The sequence below is a fragment of the Antennarius striatus genome, chromosome 8 (genome assembly GCF_040054535.1).
Source record: "Antennarius striatus isolate MH-2024 chromosome 8, ASM4005453v1, whole genome shotgun sequence".
In the NCBI taxonomy this organism is placed as follows: Eukaryota; Metazoa; Chordata; class Actinopteri; order Lophiiformes; family Antennariidae; genus Antennarius; species Antennarius striatus.
Window position 1 is genome coordinate 8,395,489 of NC_090783.1, and position 18,198 is coordinate 8,413,686.

Below are 18,198 nucleotides of genomic sequence, written 5' to 3' on the forward strand. Positions count from 1 at the left end.
ACTGCAAATGGATTCTCTAGAGAGCCCTCCCACCTTCTCAAACATATACAGTCTCAGCAAGTCTAAAAGCTACAATGATTCCTGTGATTCCTGTTGCTTTTAATAAATTACTTATGAATTAAAATACTTTTTCACATTACCAATGCTGGTTAGCGCTGCTGCCTCACAACACGGTGGACCCGGGTTCGAGTCCCATTCTGTGTGGAGTTCGCATGCTCTCCCCGTGTCTGCGTGGGTTCTCTCCGGGTTCTCCGGCTTCCTCCCACCTCCAAAAGCATGCGCTCCAGGTTGATTGGCCGTTCCAAATTGCCCGTAGAAATGAATGTGTGTGTGCATGGTTGTATGTCTTTGTGTGTGGCTCCGCGGTGCACTGGCGTCGTGCCCGGAGTGTCCCCCGCCTCACGCCCTATGCCACCGAGATAGGCTCCGGCTCCCTGTGACCTGCTGCGGCGGATATAGCGGTGGTAATCTGAAGATGACTGACTGACATTACCAGTGCCTGCTTAGCAGCTTCTCATAATCAAAAGTTCTCCATTCACCTTCATTATTTGAAAACCACCAAAGAAACCCATTATTAAGTACAGACAGTAATGAGATGTGGATATGTAATGTGGATATGCCAAAGAAAGCCTTAAAAGTAAAACTGGGTCTCATTTGTTACAGGTTTAGTTTGCAGTATTTATGTGTGCTTATAAAATTCACAACATACAACTTGTTACCCTCCAAATGGTAACAATTGAATAATCAAACCAAAGCATGCTTGCAACTGCTTACCTTTTTTTAAAGATGAATATGCATGCATGCTCCACTTTGTCACTTTGGTAACGTATCTTGAATATTACACATATCCATTTTTTCAGTTTGTGCATTCTAAGTGTGTTCATAAGACCTGCTCTTACAAAAAAGGATATTAACCAAATGTACATAACATATGCATGTTGTACAAAGTCAACCATGATGATTATATCTTGTTCAGCAACCATCTGCTTGTGCAGAAGTAGGGCACTTCACCATAAAGAAACACCATCAGTTTGCCATATATAGTAAACAACATGCTTCAAAGAAGGCCTAGTGCTGTGAATATAGGACATCTTGTGGAGAAAAAAAAACAAAAAAAAACAACAACAAAAAAACAACAACAAAAAGCAAACAAACAAACAAACAAAAAAACAGAGGCAGCCTTAAAATCATTGTACTACATTCTTTTCTCTGGATTTACAGTTTGACATAGGTCATATATTTTATAATACATCCGTCTCAAATCCAAGCTAATATGATATATGTTTTTACCTATAGTCACTTAGAGACATGTTTTCTTGTTTGTTTTTTCTTCTTTCATTCATTCATTTCCCTTCATTCAGTAAATTAGACAGCACATTGTTGAGTCCAATGTAATCGATCAGTATTGTTGTGGTCAGAACAGTAATGATTAGGTGCTAACAACTAGGGCTTCCGGCTTACACTGGTCCTGTTAAGAGCAAACCCTGTTGAAGTAAAGAGACAAGAATACAAAAGCAAATACTTTTGCAACATTGACATCTATCCTCTGTCTATCTACCCTTAATGTATACAGTGCACCCTCGCCCATTCGCACATCAAAGCTCGCGATTTCACCTCATCATGGATTTTTGGTAGGCAGTCACGTGATACCGTATGCGCATTCTATTGGCTGACGGCATCCGAATGTGTGTTCGGTTCCGTGAGTCTTGGACTTACGGGAGACATACAAGTGCTTTAAACAGTCGATAAGAGTGTGGGAAAAGGTAATACAAATAGAGGGTGGTTTAATATCAGTATGGGGATACTAATATTAAACCAGAAATTAAAATTAAAATTAAAAAAAAAAAAAAAAAAAAAAAGGGCGGCAGTGGCTCAGTGGTAAAGCGGGCGGTAGAGCGGGTCGTCCTATGATTTAAGATCGGCGGTTCGATTCCCGCTCCCGCCCCCCCAAAAATACCCGGAGGTGAGCTAACAGTGGGAGGTGTCAGCTCATCTCCGGAGCACTGCCGAGGCACCCTTGAGCAAGGTGCCGTCCCCTTTACAAATTGCTCACTTGAGGCGCACCAAGAAGGAGCTGCCTGCCACTCTACCTCCCCTGCATGCCTACAGGCCCCTTTGTGTGTGTGTGTGTGTGATACAGGGGCCTGTACTCACAAATATGTATGCATGCGTTTGTAATCAGTAGCTAGAGTGTGCTGTCTTAATTTCCCTTCGGGGATCAAACCAGTATATAAAATTAAAAAAAATTTAAAAAAATTAAAAAGAAATACTTAAATATAGTTCAAAAACAAATACATTAAAAATAATAAAAATAGTAAAATATGGACAAGTCAAGGTCTTGAGATGGTCCAAACAAGGATTTTATTTCTTTTCTAAATAAAGAGGGTTACCATCAACACAAAATGTGAGGCAGAACAAATAACAATGGGAAGAATGGCACTATTTCTTCAGTTGTGCTCACTTGTACCAAAACATTTGGCAGCATTTGTGAAATAGGCTAGTTATTGGAAAGTAATGCATAATTCCATTGCTCTACTTTTGGAAGTCCTCTATAGCTAATCGACATTCTTTAACAGAAAAAGGCACAAGTCCAGGCCTCATCTTACGCACACAAAAATGAAGTGTCTGTCATGCTACACAAAAAGACTTGTGGGTGGAAAAAAGTCTAACTACACAAAATTATTCACTCTATGCAAAGCTGTTTAAATCAATTGACTGGACTTTCAAGAAACTGATAACCTACACATACTGTATATGATTCAGTCTATATTTGCTTACATATGCATGCATTTGTCATCACACATACAGAGAAAGTGTTCTGTTCTGAAGCACAAAGGTTACACATTCACAGAAAAAAGCTTTTTCTTGCTTGAATGCTTGATTTCCCAATGCATTTAGCTCACTACATCCATAACTCTAACATATGTAGTGACTAATACAGTTAGAGCCAAGGTCTTTGCTTCCATGTCCGCTCACTTTATAATATTAAGGCTGATTCTATAGTTTGATCCAGCTATCAATGTCAATCATGTTAGCACTGCTCAAAGAAGCAAACCCTTGAGGGGAAGTGGTATGGTGAGGGAGGGGAAAAGAGAGCATGAAGGTTGGCAGCTTTCTAATGAAATTGAGCTGCCATATCTGAGAGCTTTTTATTGCATTAATATGTTTCTGGATAATTCTATCTCATCTCATAATATTACTTAGCCCAAAAACCAAATCAAAGTGTAATTTACCCGATCACCTCAAGCGGAGACAATGACATAAGGCCGCTCAGACAACCATTTGATGCTTGTTTGCTGCTGCCTAAAGAGGATTCTGTTTCTTCTCCAGCCACACAGCAAAGGGCAACTGACACTAAGAGCATGGCATGCAACATTCTCTCAATGGTTTAACAGATTGCACAACTGGGAAGCACACAGACAAAACCTTTCTTGGGGCTTGTTCTTATTAGATTAGTTTTACACAAATCAGTTGCTAGACTTTAGGTAACCCAATGATATAAGTATGTGTGATACAAACAAGATTTAATGGAAGCCAGATATTATTACACTTCATGATTTCATCCAGATGACCTCAAGTGTTTTCAGCCAACCTTAGCAGACATGTAGCACTTTTACATGTACATTCTCTGTCAGATATTAACTATTATTATAGTTCTGAATTAGTTTTGATTGTGTACTGACCCTGAAAAATCTTGCCAAATTTTCAGAGGGACTCAAGAAATTTGGCAGAGGAAGTTAAGTGGTGGATCTGTTTCTAAAAGTTTGTGTGTGGGGGGGGGGGGGGGGTAGAACACTTGATCTTGAGTTGCTCTCAGTTCACCTCAGAATGTCCCTTAGGGTCTGCTCAGAAGTCACTCTTGTCACAACCTAAGTGCCCTTTTGCTCAGCCTAACAGCCCCTCTGTTAAGGCCAAGGGTCTCCTGAGTGCCTCACTGGGTGACCTTAAAGTCATTATATACTGACTTGGTATTATTCAATAGCATGTATTGCTGGCCCAATGTTTCACAAGTGTTTCTGTGGTCAGCTCAAAAAGTGGGTCTGTATCCATGTGTAGGCAAAAATGTCTCTCCAGTTGGTAAATTGTCATTGTGGTAAATTAAAGGGCGAGTTTGGGTTGATGACATCTTAAACCAAAGATGTCAGCAACCCGGGCAGTCATCTGTCATCTTCAGATTACCACCGCTATATCCAAAGATGTAAAATTTAAATTTAAACAACTTAAATCACAGTAAATATATTACAACAAAAACAACTACTTAACAGAAAAAAAAAATTTCTTTCACAACCACAGTTGTGCACTTATTTGCACAAGAAAATGGAGGACGTTTTCAGAACAAACATGGTGTTTTACACAACACATTGGTTGTAGGACATAATAGTGTGGTTCTAGTGCTGTGAAAATGTTCACTTGTTGAACCAGCCCAGAACTAGTACTTGGTTCATTTTGACTGAAAAAGGCAGATAAGAAGCACATCATTGTTTCATCAAAAGCAAATTTGCTGTATTGGAAATCATAAAATGCAAGAGTTAACAGAAATTGCATTAGAGAGCACTACATCACTGACATCCTCAATAATGACATTCAGTCCACAATACTACTGAGATTAGTGTGTGGACCATCCAGTAATAACATGCACCCCAAAATCAGGCAAAAAGCCTCTGCAGTGTGAGCAGTGTGATAAGTTAAATTATGTTTTCAGTTGTTGATGAGACACATGAAAAGTGAACACTTTCCACAGCCCGTTAACAGCCTTTCATTCGTGATCTACAACGAGGATTCTATTGTGAAGTAGTGAAAGGGACATTTAGAATAATTTTACAGTGTTGTTATATGTTACAAATTCATCAACTCTCCCCACCTATATATTCGAATTAGGTCACTTAATAGTCTCACGCTGTCACACTGTCACCAACTCCACGGCACCCAACCAATCACGGCGCATCTGCCAGAAAGAATCACGTGAAAAATATGACATAAGGCATTCGCTATGTTAGGAGAAGAAATAACTATATACGGACTTCCCAGTTAACACAATTTTACAGTGTCATAACTGTTCCAACAATTTTCATGTTTTTTTAGCAGAGTCCAAACAGCAGGAACGAGACAGAAAAAGGCAACAAATTCTGAGTGAAACTCCAACTGAAAGAGAAGAAAGGATTGTGTCACAAAAAAGAAGCAATACTTAGCCAGAGCCAATGAATATGGGGTATACAAAAAGTATGTCCGTTTACACAATGACGGCTTCAGCCAAAAAGGAAACTCTTATATTTTCAACGTCTGTCCATTTGTGAACAGCAGGGGTTGAAAACCTCTCTAAATGCTGTCGTACCATCATCAAAAAAAATGGACAAAACTCAACTGAAAAGGATGAAATCAAAGCTTCGCTTTGCACGTTTATGAAGTTTCCTTCCAGCCTTGCTCATGCACGTTTATGAAGTTTCCTTCCAGCCTTGCTCATGTATGCAATCAACAACCAATATATGGCCAAAACAACAACAAAAAAATCATCAGACCATCCACGTGAGTTTCTGCTGCAGACTCTGTTGAGTTTATTAATGCTCCTCCGATGAAGACGAGCTGAATCCCTACTGTGATCTCATTCTGTAAGGATGATTTTTGGAAAAGTCTCTCCACCAGATTACAGACTCAATGGAGGTCAGGATGGCTTCGGCACCGTAATGGACGTACTGCTGGTTTTGGTTCCTGGTGTCTAACGCTCGCAACAGGAAGTTTCCAACTCTGGAAAATTACATCATCAGAAACTTCAACTTTTATTGTTCTAATAAAATTTACAAATCACTGTTCAGGCAGTTAAGTAGTAAAGTAATCTAGAAGGAATATGCGCTAGCATACATGACATCACAGTGTCTCACGTTGTGTTGCAGCAAAAGCTTGGCTAGGGTAACCCTGTTAAAATGTTTTCATTTCAATTAATAACTTATTAAGTTGAATAATAAGTTAAATAATAAATATCAGTTAATACATTTAAATATAATAATATTTAAGTTTAAAAGGTTAAAATATTAATAAATATAGATATATTATTTAAAGTTAAAAATGTTAATTGTTTTTGTGAAGAGAAATGGTATGTTCATGTGTTAGCTACTCTACTTATGTTGAAATATGTGTTGATGTTCTATGTATTCATGTTTATATTCTTTTTTTTGAGTTTTGGGGAATGACTATATCACATCCTGATAAAAACATGGACAATAGTTTCCATCAGTGTGAGTGGATTACTTGATGCCGAAACAGAAACCAGTGACCATAGTTGCTGGCATAGCAACAGATACGGACACACAGACTTTGTGAATGAGCTAGCAACTAGCAACCTTGATGAGCAAAGTCTGTGTGGAAGGACCTGGTGACACCTGCCACCATCGCCTTCACCGCAACTGCCACTATCGCCTTCACCACACCTGCCGCCATAGCTTCCCCTACACCTGCCACCATCGCTTCCCCTGCACCTGAGAATCCAGTTACAATGAAGGTACCTCTTTTTGTTTATTATTATTTTACCTGAAAGGTAAAGCAGCCATTGGTTTGAGGCTACACCACACACGAGAGTCGTTTGGGCCTGCGACTGCATTTAAGTTGAATTGAACTACCTTTAATGCCGGCTATTTTGTTTTATTATATTGGGCCCTTATTTTTTTAATGTGTTTCCGTACTGAATATTGAACTGTGAATTTTGGTTGTTTATGATATGGAAGTGTTTGATTTCTACCTTAAGTAAATATTCTTATTTTCAAAAAACAGTTGTATTTATTGATCGAGGTATCAAGTTAAGTTTAAATTAAGTTAAAGTTTAAATTAAGAGTTACAATTAAGAGAAGCCTAACAAATATACTATAGAAACCCATATTACATAAAGAACACAGGTTAGCCACCTCTTGCTAATAGACTAAATACTCTAGAGAGACGCTACACTAGCATCAGTCAGCTATTATTTAGCTGGAGCTCTCCATGTCAGCAGTTTAGCGTTAGGTCCATAAAACAAGGTAGCTATTCAATCTTTCCATATGTTTGGGATGCAGTCTGATATTATTGTTTTATCATGGAATTTCCACAGGATCCCGCTAGTTAAAACAGAATAAAATAAAAATCACATTTTCAATGTGATCCCAAAACATCAGATTTCAAGTTGAATGCAAGACATGAAAAGAAGATGGAGCTGAGCTACATTGGCACAAGCTGCAACCACTTTCAGGGCAAATAAAATACTCTAAACTCACATTCTGTTCAACTTCTGCTTTGCTTGCTTCACAAGCTCTCTTATGTACACTACTCGTCAAACCGGTAATTCATGTAAATTCATTCTTATGTCTGTTCAAAACAGGAAGCCAAGTTTATATATATATATATATATATATATATATATATATATATATATATATATATATATATATATATATACACACTCAATTGATTCCTGAAGGGAAATTAGAGGCACACTAAACACACACATGGGGCTTGTACGCATTCAGAGAAAGTTAGAGTGGCAGGCAGCTCCTGCTTGGTGCGCCCAAATAAGCAACTTGTAAGGGGGGACTGTGACTTGCTCCAGGGTACCTCGGCAGTGCTCCAGAGGTGAGCTGACACCTCCCACTGTCAGCTCACACTGGGTGTTTTAGGGTAGGAGCTGGAATAGAACTGCTGGTTCTGGAACATTGGACGACCCACTCTATCGCTTGCTCTACCACTGAGCCACTGTCGCCCCACTTTTTTTTTTTTTTCATTATAAACACATCATTATAAAAATGAATAAGAATTGGATAGATGTCTTTAAAACAGGAAGATATTCAGATATTACTTGTGGATCTTGTTTCTGTCATTGTCATTTCTTATCTTAAGATGGTTGTGGTAGGTATTACGGCCGGTTATCATGTCTGTGTAGGTTCAGAGTTATCCAGGTCATGGTTATCCAAAGCTGTTCAAATCAATCCACTGGAGTTTTCGCCTCTCATTCAAGAGGCTTCGTCAGTTCTGACTTCAGAATTGCTCTCAGGCTAAAGTGGTGGGAATAAAGGAGTCTTCTCAGACTCTCCAGGGGGCCTAAAATGGACTAACAGTTTGTACCTTGGGCCTCCTGGTCAATCCCCCTCAGGGGGTGCGTGCTTGAGCTAGCCTTCAATGGCTGAGAAAGTTAAATTGTTCAAAGCGAGTGGTGCTGATACACAGTGGATTTGAGCTTGTCGTGGTGGGCATTAGGTGTTGACAGATGGGAGGGAGGGTGCTAGATCCTTAAGGGAACCAGTGATTTATTGCTGGGCCTGGAACACAGGGTGTAACTGCTGACGATGGAGGGACCACATTGGGAGGGTAAATGGAAAACAAAAGAATGAATAAAAAAGGAAGGGTGCAAATTACATTACTGGTCTTTAAAAGATGATTTCATTGGTCTAGCATTAAACAGGACCCACATAACTTGTGTCATTTTTTTAATTTTTTTTTTTATTGTTGTAGCAAAATTGTCTACTTCTCTTTGAATATTAAAGCCACCTCTAGAATTCTGTTCACACGGATGGGGAATATAAATTACTTATGGTAATTTTATTCTGTTTTACTTGCATTCATTTCACACTTGTGTCCCCAACCACCTCATTGACACTGCACAACATACAAAAAAGAGAGAGAAAAGGAACGAGCAAGAGGAAAAGAGACAGGAATTACAAACGATTAAGCAAACAGCAAGAAAAAGAAAGAGAGGGGGAGCACAAAAACACTGCAGGCAAGGGAGAAGTGTGCACTCTGATACTGTCAGGCCACCATTACAGCCCTGGGTGTTTTTTGGTTCCTCACAGAAAACAAATATGAAAACCGCACACACGCACGCACATGGACACACACACACACACACACACACACACACACACACACACACACACACACACACACACACACCCCATCCCATGTAGAATATATATTTCAATGGTTATCTCAAACTTGTGAAGTGACAAAAGTCAAATACTTAAGGAAGCCAAAAACATTGAGATTCTCAGCAACGAACGAAACAGCACTCAGTACAAGATTCTCAAATCAACTAACAGTGATTTCATCCTGCTTTATCTGGCCTAATCTTCACAAAGATAAACTTTGGAAACTACACAGTCTCTAGTTTGAAACTCAATAGAACAGCTGATCGAACAATAATCAATCCAAATGTTCTACCGTATGTTCTCAGATTCTCAAACATCAAACCCCCCTCTGTAATCCCACCAGTAGGCTGGGCAGTTAGAAACTGTCTCCATGGAGTAGAGACAATGGATTTGAAGAATAATAAGATTGCATTGACGGATAATCTATGAACTGCACTATAATTGTAATTTGAATTAAATTGTGACTATGTGACTATTTTTAGCTCATTGGCAAGATTGGAAAGCTAATTGACGATCACTTCTGGGGACTGTCTGGCCCACTGCCACTTGAAAAATAAAATTAAATAAGCATATTTTCTGAATTAATATTCTGTGGGCTGAATGGCAAACTAACAGATGTGGTCCACTAGCTGCCAGTTAATGACCACTGTTATGCACTAATACTATTGCGATGATACATTACAGCAAAATGGTAAATATATTACGATACTGTTAGATCATTATTTAAGCAAGGGGCGGCAGTGGCTCAGTGGTAAAGCAGGCGGTAGAGCGGGGGTCGTCCTATGATTTCAAGATCGGCGGTTCGGTTCCCGCTCCCGCCCCCCAAAAAAAAAAAATACACAGAGGTGAGCTGACAGTGGGAGGTGTCAGCTCACCTCTGGAGCACTGCCGAGGCGCCCTTGAGCAAGGTGCCGTCCCCTTTACAAATTGCTCATTTAAGGCGCACCAAGATAGAGCTGCCTGCCACTCTACCTCCCTTGCATGCCTACAGGCCCCCTTGTGTATGTGTGTGTGTGCCACAGGGGCCTGTACACACTTATATATATATATATATATATATATATGCATGCGTTTGAGTCATTAGCTAGAGTGTGCATTCTTAATTTCCCTTCGGGGATCAAAACAGTGTATAAAATACTGTAAAATAATATATTTTAATTTTTTTAATATACTTTACACTAAATCATAAGCTGAACAGCCTAAACCCAAACTCAAAAATAAATAATTCATTAATTAACATCCAAATTTAAAAAGTTTGCACATAATTTTTCAGTTGACAAATATAATTTTACAATTTATTCTGAAGACAAACATGTTAATATATCCTAGTGGTCTTTATCAGTTTCCAAGTTTCTTTTTTTACCTTTGGTTATTTAATAATGAAATGATATGATTTTGGTTTGACAGATTGGAACTAGACACGGCACAGTAACAAGTCTCCTTTGACACAACCTATCGACGGGTCATCAAAATTGATGGCCCACACTTTTGCAATGGAATACAGTGTCTTGTCATGGGCTTTTTACATATTCTTCAGTCTGTATGAGACAATGGGAGAAATTTCTGGTTCTGATCCTGCAAGATTAACCCATTTCATCAAAGACAAGAAGGTCTTGAATTAGAAAAGATGTTTCACATAGCCATGGGGCTCCATTCATTAGGTGTCAATACAAATGCATTGTCTCAACTGAAAATGTCCAAAACAAAACTATCTGCATCTCTGTGTTTGAGTCTTAGACATGTTTTTTGACAGACTATTCAATGCAGACCCATACAGTGTGTCTGAATTGCACATTGTTGTTGTTGTTGTTGTTGTTGTTGTTGTTTTTCATTTGTTTTCTATTGGGGTTTTTTAATACACTTTTGAATGGAACTTTGCTTAGGAGCTCCCCTAGACCTGTCAATTCTCAATGTTAGGTAATTTTCAAGCCATTTATCACATTTTTTTCATCATAATACTCATTTTCATTTGTAAGACAACAGCAGTTAAAGGATAGTATATGATCTGATATGGGCCCACAAGCACTTAGAAACACACATTTTACAGAATATTATCAGTCAGCCAAATTGTTGATTAAAGATTCTTCATGGCAACTCCCAGAGGAGCCATGCGAGCAAGAAGGCCATCAGTCTCTCCCTAATGATCATCGTACTTCAAAACCACTGCTTAATTTTATGTGCCAATTCCAACTAACAGTGAGATCAGCGTGCTTGCCATCACACTCCTTAAATCCTTCTCTGTACTGCTCACAGGAGTGCCGAGTTGCCCCCGTTCACCCGCCATGGTTTCTGGCCATGGCTTTATTCTGCCCAGGCTCCCTTGACCGAAGCTGGTAATGCATTATTCCCCAGATCAATTGATAGATTGGCCCTGTCTCAGCTGCCGTAACTAAATCAGCTGCTCCTGATGATTCAGCACCATCCAGGGAGCCGAGCCTGCTGTCACCAATCACAGATCACCAGCAGCTGAGACAGGTATGGACATTCTCCTGTCACTTGAACCTAATTTATTGCCAGCTACCACATTGATTAACCTTGTGCTGTGGTTCAAGCTTCCTATAAAAAAAATTGTGTGTTAGGAAAAGGGGTGAGGATTGGGATGGAACTGAAAATGAAAGGAAGAAGAAACAAGACCAAGAAGATATTTAAACTGTTTGCAAATTTTGCTGAAAAGAAATACTACTGTACAGCCAGGAGCAACCGTTAGCTGGGGAATCCTTGGTCTCAACGTTTTTGACTAAATTCCATTAATAGAAATGTGCCAGGAATGTGCTTAAGTAACCAAAAAAAAACAAAACAAAAAAAACAATACCTATAATCTTTGTAGCATTAAAAAGTATGGATTATTAGTATGAAAGTGGAGACTTCTGGTCAAATGCTTTCTTATCAGTATCAGTTGTTAACTTACCTTAAAATTAGGAATGCTGAGTACAAAAGTGAATACTTTTATTCTTTGTGTTTTTGTGATTCACTTTCCTAAGATAGCCAGGGGCAGCCCTCTCCCAGCTGCAACACTAAAATACAACTTGTGGGCCCAATGAACCGAGCCAAAATTAATTTAGCAGTTACCTTGAGTTAAGAGGAGGAAAAAGGGCATCTGAGCATTTAGGAACATGTGACTTTAGTTGTTTCAATACTGAGCACGCAAATGAAAAAACTAACAAAATTAAACAACCCCCAACTTCAAACACTGAGTAAACAATTTGTAGTAAACAGTTTGTATCACCAAGACAGAATCATAACGTTTTTAACGATGATAGCTGTAACAACACACTCCTTGTGTTTTCTACCGGATATGCAAAATATCCGGTAACAAAATAAGGCAAAATACTGTGTCTAGCAATGTAAACTAAAGGACTTTCATGTTCTAAAAATCAAAATAATATCAACATTCTTAAACAAGTAAGATATGATTTAATAAGGGTCATACTCTAAAAGTTCTCTACTGTTAGCAGAATACATCAGCAGCAGCAACGCAACAGCAATTATAAATTGACATTACATTGTATTGTAGAGAGCAATTTTTCGAGCAGGAGAACTGATCATGGAGCAATCAATATACCACCAGCTTGCCAATTTATCAGCAGCCTTAAGTGATATATGCTACATCGATCCATACATACTCAGTTTAAGCATGGCACACATGCAGAACAGCCAATGAAAAATAATTAAAACATTTTGAAAATACATCAACAAGGTTGGGTTAATTATTGGCATTTATCTAATGTTTCAACATTGACTTTATTTTAAAAAGAGCTCCCTTGAGTGTCATGTAGAACCAAGAACCACTGCAAGAGGCAACACTTTTTCAGTCTGCAGGGACATACAGTGCCTTGCGAAAGTATGGGCCCCACAAAAACTTTTTTGACATTTTGCCACATTTCAGGCTTCAAACTTAAAGATAACAAACTGAAAATATTTTTTTCAAGAATCAACAACATGTGAGACACAACCGTGAAGTGGAACCAAATTTATTCAACATTTTATATTGTGTTTACAAATAAAAAACAGATGTGCAAATGTGAGACCAAATGACACACATTTTTGTTGTCATTTAGGTCAACGTTGGATCATTCAGAAGTCATCAGAGAACTTCTGGAGTCTTTTAGCTGAGCTGAGAGAACAGGGGGCCAATACTTCTATACATCCTACTTTTCAGTTCTTTATTTGTAAACACATTATAACATGTTGAATACATTTGGTTCCTCTTCACGATTGTGTCTCACATGTTGTTGATTCATGAAAAATATTTTCAGTTTGTTATCTTTCAAGTTTGAGGCCTGAAATGTGGCAAAATGTCAAAAAGTTCTTGGGGTGGGGGGGTGGGGCAATACTTCCGCAAGGCACTGTAGCTTGATCGGACAGTAGCCAGTTCAAACCAGGACAGTGTGAACAGGTGGTTCTAGAGTTGCCAGTTCACCTCCTGGGCACTGTCAAGGTAAGCCTTGAGCAAGGCACTGACCATCTTACTACTGACCCTTCATTTCACCACTCCACCTTCTCCATTGTGTGTGTGTGTGTGTGTGTGTGTGTGTGTGTGTGTGTGTGTGTGTGTGTGTGTGTGTGTGTGTGTGTGTGTGTGTGTGTGTGTGTGTGTGTGTGTTCAGGCCTAAATCTGTGAAAAGAATCACCAAGGGATACATAAAAAATTCTCTCTTCTAAAAGTGTCTTTTACTTCACTGAAGGCTATAGTCCTTCAGGCTACAATATCCAATATGTATAAAAAGCACAACACATGGGTACGATATGGTCATTTTCAACGAAGCAATAACTCAACAACAGTCAAGACCTATTAGGTCAGGTTATCTACGAAGTCAGGTCAGTTTAACTGCCTCGCTGTGAAAGTTATATCCTCTGCCTCTTCAGTGATGTATTGCTCTGTTTAGGGAGACTGAAATGTTGCCATATTAACTGTATCTTAATGTTACTGTTTACTGTTTCCACGAGAGCCTTGGACAAGAAGGAATGGATGTCAAAGTGAGTTTCATTTAGACCTAGCTTTGTAAAAAAAAAAGTATATATTTTATCATTGCATATATTTGTCACTATTGGTGACATAATTCCAAGAATTATTGTATTAATGTGAGTGAGCCTGCGAAGATCCAATTTAATAAGCATACAATATACAGCTTGTCTTAAGTGAGATCTCTTTCATAGAGGATAGCTCATAGTGTATGCGTGTGTGTGTGTGTGTGGGTGTGTGAAGGTTAAGACACCCTATGAGATAATTAGCCCTTTATTAAGAAATGTTTGTATATCAATGTCCTATCTTTTTTTTTTCATGGGGAAAAAAGCAATGGCACCCAAACATATTTTCTCACTTAAAATGGGTAAAATCAGACACATCACATTGGGTCCACATGATCAGAACATCGAACATTGTGCAATTTCCTCCAGGATTAATAAAGCACACATCTATCCATCTACCCAGCAATTTGAAGGTACCCTACCCCATTAAACCTTAAACATTTACTGTACTTTGGTGTGTCCCTGAATTTTGATGTGAAAGTGAGCACTATAGTGAGATCCAAAGAGATGTTTGATAAGCTCAGAAAGAAGATTGTGGCTGATTACAAGTCTGATAAGGGATTTAAAAACCTCTCAAAAGAATTTGACCTCAGCCATCCCACCATCTGAAAAACTGTTTAGAAGAGAATCGGAACTAGACAACGACAATGAACCAAAGCATACCAGCAAATCTACAAAAAACGGGTATAAAACTAAGAAGTGGAGAGTCCTGAATGGCCACTGAGATGCTGTGGGGTGACTTGAAATGTGCTGCACATGCAAGAAAATCCTCAAACATTGCACAGCGTAATCAATTCTTCACTGAGGGTTGGGGAAAACTTTCTTTAGATTGATGTCAGAGAGTAGTAGATGGCTACAAAAGCATCTCAGTGAAGTTATTTCAGCCAAAGGGGGAAACCTTAATTATTAGGGGGTAGAGTTTCTTTTTTTTTTCCATTAAAATATGCATTGTTGTTCAAATATTTTGTCAATTTTGTATTTTAATTGTAATTAAATCATTTTCTTTTCCATCAATTAATAAAATCAAGATTGGACAGTGATGACATTTCTCAATAAAGAGCTGGTTATTTAACGAGTGTCCTAACTGTCTCCCATGACTGAAGCAGCTGCGCCAGGATATCCAGGAGTACCAACATATGTCAGAAGTTATTATGAATGTGATTTAACAGATATTGGGCTATCGTCAAAAATGTAATGACAAATGGTGAGTAGGGGAACAACCTTTTTTTTCTTGTGTCTTTTTAATGACTCTTCAATATTCATCTCTGTGAAAAACAGAAGGATATATAACATTTATAGGATTTAAAACTGTTTTAAAACTTGTTCAAAAATACTTGGGCTCTGGTAGAATGACAAAAGTGTAGCATAAATAAGTGAATCGAAAGACCAATGACAATGTATTTAAGTGCAGCTCCTACTTCCGCTTCTGGAGACAGAGCCCACACAACTCATGACTCACTATACACAAAGGGGTTTGTTAAAGGAGAATAATAATGAGATGTGTCTGGTGGTTATTCAGTGTTTCTGTGAGACTTTTCAGAAGATGTGCCAATCACAGCATTGCAAAATGGTTTATCTCATTGAGAAAAGCCTAGCTCAAGGAGGTTTGAACTTACAACATGTAGAAATGGAAGCATTCTAATATTCTATGAAGCAAAAGGCCTGTGATCTGCCCTTTAATAAATGTTTATTACCTAACAGTGACACACACAAGTATTGTTATTGCATGTGAAAGAGGAAAAACAGGCATATAGCTTTTACCACACAGGAACTAGTATGTAAAAAGGAAGAATTTGAGATGTACATTTCTGAAACTCTTGCATACACTTTCAATAGCTGTGGGTTACATCAGGTGGACACAAAGTGAGACATATATTTTTTGTAAGACAATGTTATGCCACTGCAAAGCCTTAAAGTCCAGAAATATGTCACCTAACTAACTGCATACAACATATTCACTCAAGTTTTTTTTCTTTTTTTTCTTTGACATAACACCACACTTGCCTTGCTTCATAAAATTCTAATAAGTAATTTTGGAGTAGTAACGTACCATTGACCAAAATGTGTTATGTTACCTGCTATGTACATTTATTTACCTCTTTAACCATTGGCACAGTAATATCCAAGTGATCATTTCCATACATCTAAAATAGTAATCATTGGTTTTCTTTCAGGTGTAAAATTGTGACTGAGTCATTTCTACTATAACTGTTATACAGGTACATGTGGTGACTTATAATATTGTGCATACTATCACGTATAATGAAACCTGTTGAAGAAACGAACTTTTGCAACAAAGTCAATAAAATAGCACATTCTCCCCATTACCTTTCTTCTCATTGAGTCAAATGAGTTCTATAGTGGACGCAAGTATGGATTTTATGCTTCACCCTGTTTTAGTCCATTCTATATATTATAGAGCTATGGAAAGGAAGTGCATTGCTCAATTGTGTGTATATGCCTGTTTCCACAGTGATTTATGAAGCACACTTAGGCATACGTGTGGCTTTATAAATTTGCGAAGAATAATTACACATTTGCATTGCTCTACCTGAGTACACCCAGTTTGTGGGTTCACTATGCATCTGCCTAGGGGTCCTGGGACATTTAATGTGTGTCTAGCTGGCTTTTACCAACACTTTACTGTCTTGTGCTCTTGCCTTCACACTTATTACACTACTCAAAGATAGAAGACCCAAGCAATCAGGAAAGAGCATTCAAGGTGACGATATTTCTGGGCAGTTGAAACGTGGCTAGCAATACTGCCCATTGAAATAGAGCCTCATATATCAAATGAAAGACATTGCTTTTTGGCGTGCAGCTGAGACGAATGAATAGGCTTTTGGTTTCATTGTAATGCATGATATTTGACTGCAAGTGAAAAGTACTGTGAGTGGAACAAAGTGAATAAAGACGAGAATTCAAGATTTGAACAAGAAGATTAAATATACACCGAGTGTTTTAATAGGGAAAGATATCGACACAATTAGGAATGGTTAAAGGGACAGTAAACTAATTTTTAAGTGACATATATGTTATTCATCATTATGAAAAATATAATATATATATTTTTTTATATGTCTAGCATCATCCCTTTGGTCAGAAAACCTAAAAATCTGCGATGCAGCAGCTTCCGCATCCAGTGGTCACATGGGCATCATACGTCATTGGCGACATACTTAGCTTGGCAGCCATAGAACACATTGCAATCACCTAATAAAAAAGTGATAAACCTAATAAAAATCATGGTTACCTGCGAGGTAAACGCTTGTGCCAACACAAAAGGCTGAAAACACAAAGACAAGGACCTATCTTTGTTTAGAATACCTTCTGGGAAGCTAGGAAGGAAATAGAGAGCACGAATAAACAGGGTCAAAATGGCCAAAGATCCAAGGATCTGTCATGAGCACTTTATCTCGGAGGATTTCCAAAGAGATTTGAAAGTAAGATCATTTTCGGACAACCCATAATATTTATTCAGAATTCTCAAGGTTCTGTGGATAATTAATATTTGGAGCTACTCGAGATATTGTCTAAATATTTTTATGACCAGATTATCGTGCGATTATGGCACTCACGAAAAGTAAATATCAAAAGTGATAGGTCATTTTACTGTGAAACTGAAAATAAACATACAAAAACAGCATGTAAGGCCCTGATTCTTATACATTCGTAAATACAAGACAGTTTAATATAAACTAGAGTTGTTATTAACTCCACAAAATCCAACAATAAAACAAATAGCGGTTAGCTCAATAATATGGAAAATCCCTTTGACGGGCTAGTGCGTTAGCATCGGTAGCGCGATTAACTTTTCTATACACACAGTAAACCAAAACAGGCCATTATAACTAGTTGGATATCTCTGTCAGAATGTGATTCAGATGAAGACACCTGGGATGAGCCGCTAGATGTTCAAACACTCATCCTCCGCATACATCGGGTGACAATTATGCGGGATAATTACACCCCCAGCTGGGTTCACAGGGAACTCGTCCTTAGTATCCGATGACGATGATATGATTTTAGGCAATATCCTGATAAATAATAGTGAAAATATCGGCTCATTACCTTGTCCCGAGCATTAGAGTAGAACTTTATTGATCCCTTAAGGAGGTTCCGTTATCTGCATTGATATGGATTCACCCCGATGTCAACAATTGTGTTACTTCCGCTGTCATGGCGCGCTCCATAACTTATGATAAATTTGATTTTTCTAAGTTCATATTGGTAATAAAAAAGTAAAAATGCCTCAAAGGCTTTTGTTTACTTACTTTATACTTCAAAT

General features: G+C 38.3%; 1 protein-coding gene across 1 annotated transcript in view; it reads right to left on the minus strand.

Annotated features, from left to right (window-relative positions):
• ctnna2 (catenin (cadherin-associated protein), alpha 2) overlaps window positions 1-18,198 on the minus strand; it is a 373,379-nt gene that overhangs the window by 247,520 nt on the left and 107,661 nt on the right. The window lies entirely within an intron of this gene.